We start from the raw sequence: 6,918 nt of genomic DNA on the forward strand, positions 1-6,918 counted from the left end.
AAAGAAAAACCAGATAGTCGACAGTCTGGACGCAGAGGCCCTAGCAGCCTTCAAGCATAACATCCGCGACGAGTGGCTTGCCCGGCACCTGGGACAGGAAAAGCCAAAATCCATGGCAACCCTCATGACACTCATGACCTGCTTTTGCGCGGGAGAAGACAGCTGGCTAGCTCGCAGTAACAACTTATCAAAGAACCTTGGTAATTCGGATACCAAGGACAAAAGTGGCAGGACACGTCGGAATAAGCAAAAACGCCGCGTTAACAGCGACAACAATGAAGACACGGCAGTCAATGCCGGATTCAAAGGCTATAAATCCGGTCAGCGGAAAAAGCCATTCAAAAAGAATACTCAGGGCCCGTCCAGTTTGGACCGAATACTCGATCGCTTGTGCCAGATACATGGCACCCCCGAAAGGCCAGCCAATCACACTAACAGGGATTGTTGGGTGTTCAAGCAGGCAGGCAAGTTAAGGGCCGAAAACAGAGACAAGGGGCTGCACAGCGACGACGAGGAGCCCAAGCCGCCGAACAACAATGGACAGAAGGGCTTTCCCCCACAAGTGCTGACGGTGAACATGATATACGCAACCCACATTCCCAAGCGGGAGCGGAAGCGTGCGCTACGGGACGTATACGCGATAGAGCCAGTCGCCCCAAAGTTCAACCCATGGTCCTCCTGCCCGATCACTTTTGATCGAAGGGACCATCCCACTAGCATCCGTCATGGCGGCTTCGCCGCATTGGTTCTCGACCCAATCATCAATGGATTTCATCTCACAAGAGTCCTCATGGATGGCGGCAGTAGCCTGAACCTGCTTTATCAGGATACAGTGCGGAAAATGGGCATAGATCCCTCAAGGATTAAGCCCACAAGAACGACCTTTAAAGGCGTTATACCAGGTGTAGAAGCCAACTGTACAGGCTCAGTAACACTTGACGTGGTCTTCGGATCCCCGGACAATTTCCGAAGCGAAGAGTTAATCTTCGATATAGTCCCGTTTCGCAGTGGCTATCACGCCCTGCTCGGACGAACCGCATTCGCAAAGTTCAATGCGGTGCCGCACTACGCATATCTCAAGCTCAAGATGCCAGGCCTTCGAGGAGTAATTACGGTCAACAGAAACACCGAACGCTCCCTCCGTACGGAGGAGCATATGGCGGCTCTCGCAATGGAGGTACAAAGTAGCCTTCTCAGGCATTTCTCCAGTCTGGCCATTAAAAAGTCAGACACTGCCAAGCGCGCCCGGGGTAACCCATAGCAGGACCGCCTGGCACACTCTGAGAAAGCATAGCAATGCGGCCCCAACCCCAGCTTTCATGACATAGCGAAACCAGTACCTCGCGTACATAAATACGCCCTTGAAATACCATGGGCACAGGGGAAGGGGCACAATAACGGCATGCCCAAAATACGGCTTAAAACGTACTAGGGGCTGCCGGATTCTTTTTTCAATTTTTTTTCTAACTTTCAGGACTCCATACTTCGGACGACCTGTTTGGCAATTCGACTGCCGCACAAACGATGCAAGATCCAGGGAGGCAGACAAGCCATGCCGCATTATGGAACCCCCAGATGGTCTCTATTACGAGCAGTATCCCTGTTTTGAATACAATTCCGCGGCCTGCCCCTGGCTAGGACATGTTAAATAGTCCAATATCTTTACCTTATAATACCACTTGTATCGTTCTGCTCTGACAGCAGCCTTTATATAAACAATGCATAGCTTTTGTCTATTTTCTGCATTACTCTCTTTTATATATGTTCATTAATGACATGTTGCACCCGTACACTGTGGTACGGCAAGTACGCCAGGGGCTTCAGTACCCTTTAATATGTGCGAGAAGTCCGTACACTTTCACAAGTGCGGCACCCCAAACTTATAGCACTATATGCATCGGCTCCGAATCATGATTTGGGTCAATAGTTGGGTTTGCCCGGCTCCTATGTTTTGGCGCCTTACGTTCCGCTATATCGGCTAAGGTAGCACTAGGAGAACCACTGCGATTGTGCCCCGGTTGAGCTGGGTTAAGCACCTCAGTGGAGAAAGCTAAAACTGACTGTCATGATGAGGCGAGAGACCGGTCGCTGTTTGAGAGGTTTTTCGAGTCCCTAAAGACTTATGCCGCTTCGAGCGAGGAGCCAGATTTGTCCGGCCAAGGCGTGGATAGCGCCCCGAACTCAGTCTTCCGAACTAGGGGCTTCGCCGAAATTTAAAATTATAAAGTTCTATGGCTAAGTGAGAGTGTTCAAGCATTATAGTCCGATTTCCTGGTTCGTTGTGCTGAGCGCCTCCCTCGAAGGACCCAACTATGGGAAAAAGAGCGCTCAGGTTTATCCCGAACACCCCAGCACTAGTGGCATGGGGGCAGAAGCCGACGACTGGCCATCTCTCAATTTTTTGATAAACGGCCGCACAGAAAATAATATTTTAAATTCAACAAGCATTGCTTAAGCGCCTATGAACAAGTTTTCAGCGCACAGGATAAAAACGAGCGAGTTTATTCAAAAATTACATCCTTGGTACATTCATCCGCCACAAGGCGGGCACCCGCAAGAACATCCTTGTAATAGTTCTCGGGCTTGCGATGCTCCTTCCCCGGCGGCGGCCCGTCCTTCACAAGCTTCTCACCGTCCAGCTTACCCCAGTGCACGTTTGCACGGGCAAGGGCCCGACGGGCACCTTCGATGCAGACGGAGCGCTTGATGACCTCGAGCCTTGGACAGGCCTCCACCAGCCGCCGCACCAGCCCGAAGTAGCTCCCAGGCAGGGCCTCTCCGGGCCACAGCTGAACTATGAAGCCCTTCATGGCCTGTTCGGCCGCCTTGTGGAGCTCGACCAGCTGTTTCAGCTGGTCGCTCAAGGGCACAGGGTGTCCGGCCTCAACATACTGAGACCAGAAAACCTTCTCCATCGAGCTGCCCTCTTCAGCTCGGTAGAATGCGGCGGCGTCGGATATGCTACGGGGAAGATCTGCGAATGCCCCTGGAGAACTCCGGATTCGGGTAAGTAACAAGTAGTTTACTTTTATATTTCTGCTTTGCATAAAGAATGCCTTACCCGCTGCTATCTTCTTCATCTCCTCCAACTCTTGGAGGGCCTTTTGGGCTTCGGCCTTGGCAGACTTGGCAGTCTCAAGGGCCGTCGCGAGCTCGGACGCTTGGGTCTTTGACACAAGCTCCAAACTCTCATGTTTTTTCATGAGAGCCTGAAGCTCTTGCTGCACCTCGCTGACCTAAGCCCCAAGTTTCTCTCGCTCGGTGAGCTCCGCGGCCGTTTTCTTTTCGGCCTCGGACAGCGCCTGCTTGAGGGTCGCCACCTCAGTCGCCCCCTATAATAAGCAGTGCAATCCTGTTATTTTTTGCAATCACGCCTCTCTATAGGCACTTTTTCTATAAGGTATTTCCTACCTTCTTTCTCCTCGAGCTGCCGCTTGGCAAGGTCGAGCTCTTGCTCGGTCCGCTTGAGGTCCTGTTTCAGGACACCCACCTCCGCAGTCAGTGCGGCGGTGGATAGCAGCGAAGTCTGCACACGCATATTGACTCTTTATTATTAGACTCCTGCGAAATTTACTAGATCCTCTATTCGGCTTTTCTTTCCGAACGCCAAACAGAGCATCAGGGGCTACTGTCTATGCGGTACTATTTTTATATATTTTTACTTACCTCGAAGCCTGTTAGAAGGCTAGCGCAAGCGTCAGTCAGTCCGCTCTTGGCGGACTGAACCTTCTGGATCACCGTACTCATAATAGTACGGTGCTCCTCGTCGATGGAGGCGCCGTCAAGCACCTCCAGCAGATTGTCCGGCACCTCCGGTTGGACGGAGGCCGCCGGCTCAGAAGGCTTGCTCCTCTTGGAAGGAGTTTGCCTACCGCGGTCCGGAACTGTTGGAGATTCCGGCGCGGTGTCCGGCACAAAGCCGAACTTGGAGCCCTGGGGGGTCTTGTCCCCTTTACTCCTGGGGTCCGGGAGGTTGCCTTGCGGCTCCTCCAGGACCACCTCCTCCTGCCCCGGAGCTCATTGCGACGCCACTTCAGCGTCGTCCGCAGTGTGGGGGGAGACAGCGGGCGGAACTGAGTTCACGTCCGATGAGTCCAGGGAGCCGCCCGATGATTCGTCGAATTCGGCCTGGGGCAGACTGCATAATTACATTCGACATTAGGGAAAGCTATGCAACAAAGGAACATCATGAGTTACTCTGGTATCCGAACACTTACGATTTCGCCGGACGCCTGGCCCTGTCCGGCCACTCCTCTTCGTCCTCGTCGGCGTCGGGGGCGTAGTCCGGCGGAGGGGTTTTCCTCTTCGTGGACCCTTCGGTCTCCCCTACTGGGGTGGCCTTCCTCTTCTTTCCTCCCCCCGCTGGAGGGGGAGAGGTTTCTTCTTCCTCCTCCTCGTCTTCACGAGAGGAGTGCGTCTCGGACTCGTCGGACGACGAGTCCGACACCACCACGTTACGGGCACTCTTTCAAGTCCTCGTGGTCTTCTTCTTCTTGGCCTTCTTCTCCGGCACCACATAAGGCGCCGGAACCAGCATCTTCACTAGTAGAGCTGGGGCTGGGTCTTCGGGCAAGGGAGCCGGACAGTTAATCGATCCGGACTGCGCCTGCCAAGCCTGTCAAAGGCGAGGGAGTTTAGATCCCCCATAGAGTCAAACTATGAAGAAACTTAACATCCTGTAAAAGGTGAAAATAGCTTACCTCGCTAGCGTGACGCTGCGACTGTATCCGCGGTCCTCGGAAGCGGATGTGGGAGCCTCGGAGCCTTTGGTTAGCACCTTCCAGACGTCTTCATACGTCGTGTCAAAGAGCCAGTTAAGGGTTTGGTGCTGCGCCGGGTCGAACTCCCACAGATCAAAGCCCCGTTGTTGACACGGGAGGATCCGGTGGACGAGCATAACCTGGACTACATTGACAAGCTTGATCGGCTTGCTCACCAGGGACTGGATGCATTTTTGCAATCTGGCCACCTCTTTTTCATCGCCCCACGATAGGCCTGTCTCTTTCCAGGACATAAGCCGCGTGGGGGGTCCGGATCGGAACTCGGGGGCTGCGATCCATTTCGGATCGCGCGGCTCGGTGATGTAAAACCACCATGATTGCCACCCCATCAGAGTCTCCACGAAGGAGCCCTCGAGCCATAGGACGTTGGCCATCTTGCCCGCCATGGCACCTCCGCACTCCGCCTGGCTGCCGCGCACCACCTTGGGCTTGACGTTGAAGGTCTTGAGCCAGAGGCCGAAATGGGGGCGGATGCGGAGGAAAGCCTCGCACACGATGATAAACGCCGAGATGTTGAGGACCAAGTTCGGGGCCAGATCGTGGAAATCCAGGCCATAGTAGAACATGAGCCCCCGGACAAATGGGTGGAGTGGGAAACCCAGTCCGCGGAGGAAGTGGGGAAGGAATACTACCCTCTCATGGGGCCTTGGGGTGGGGAGAAGCTGCCCTTCCTCGGGAAGCCGGTGCGCGATGTCCTTGGACAAGTATCCGGCCTTCCTTAGCTTTTTGACATGGCCCTCCATGACGGTGGAGACCATCCACTTGCCTCCCGCTCCGGACATTGCTGGAGGAGGTTGAGGTGGGAAGTGCGGGCTTGGGCGTTGGAGCTCCGGTGCGCAGGAGATGGATAGGCAAAGGAGGAAGAAGGCGTAGGTAAAAAGGTGGATCCTTGTCCCCTTATATGGGCGGATGCGGTTGTGCGTCCCCACCGGCCTAGTAAAACTCGCTTGCCTCCCAAGCGCCATGATAAGTGACGCGGTTGGGTTACCCACGTCCGTATTGACGAGAATCCCGTAAAAGGGGGGTACACGATCTCTGCTTTGACAAGACGTGCCAAGGAAACCGCCTCGCAAAACATGCTGAGGTGGAAAGGTGAAAACGATTCGAGCGAAGGACTTGGCTGTAGTGTGATGACGCACTGCGGAATACGTCGGTAGATTTGATTTGTGTCAATATTATTCTCTCTATGGCAATATGTGGAAACTTATTTTGCAGAGCCGGACACTACTTTTGGTGTTTACAATCTTCTATGAAGGACTTGGAGGAGGAACCCGCCTTGCAATGCCGAAGACAATTTGCGCACCGGACTCGTCGTCATTGAAGCCTGGTTCAGGGGCTACTGAGGGAGTCCTGGATTAGGGGGTGTTCGGGTAGCCGGACTATACCTTCAGCCAAACTCCTGGACTATGAAGATACAAGATTAAAGACTTCGTCCCGTGTCCGGATGGGACTTTCCTTGGCGTGGAAGGCAAGCTTGGCGATGCGGATATTCAAGATCTCCTACCATTGTAACCGACTTTATGTAACCCTAACCCTATCCGGTGTCTATATAAACCGGGGGGTTGTAGTCCGTAGGCAATCAACCCCATATACAACAATCATACCATAGGCTAGCTTCTAGGGTTTAGCCTCCTTGATCTCGTGGTAGATCTACTCTTGTACTACCCATATCATCAATATTAATCAAGCAGGACGTAGGGTTTTACCTCCATCAAGAGGGCCCGAACCTGGGTAAAACATCGTGTTCCCTGCCTCCTGTTACCATCCAGCCTAGACGCACAGTTCGGGACCCACTACCCGAGATCCGCCAGTTTTGACATCGACAGTCATCTTGCCCGAGATCCCGCAAGGAAGAAGAACGAGTCCATGAAGAAGACAAACGGACGTAGTCGAACAGATCCTCACAAACGCGACGTTATCGGAACCAACCCGAAGAAGCAACATCGGAAAGAAGCACACAACATAGTAAACAACCATCACATAAGCATGGCATGATGCACAACCAAGTATGATGCATGTCCAGTTTAATGAGGCATGGCATGGCAAAGTGCACAAACAATACTACAAGTTAAGTGGAGCTCAATATGCAACGAGTTGCATATTGCCGGACACCACATTTGATTATTTAGTTCAATCT

The sequence above is a fragment of the Triticum urartu genome, chromosome 6A, assembly GCF_056163025.1.
Source record: "Triticum urartu cultivar PI428250 chromosome 6A, HENAU_Tu73, whole genome shotgun sequence".
Lineage (NCBI taxonomy): Eukaryota > Viridiplantae > Streptophyta > Magnoliopsida > Poales > Poaceae > Triticum > Triticum urartu.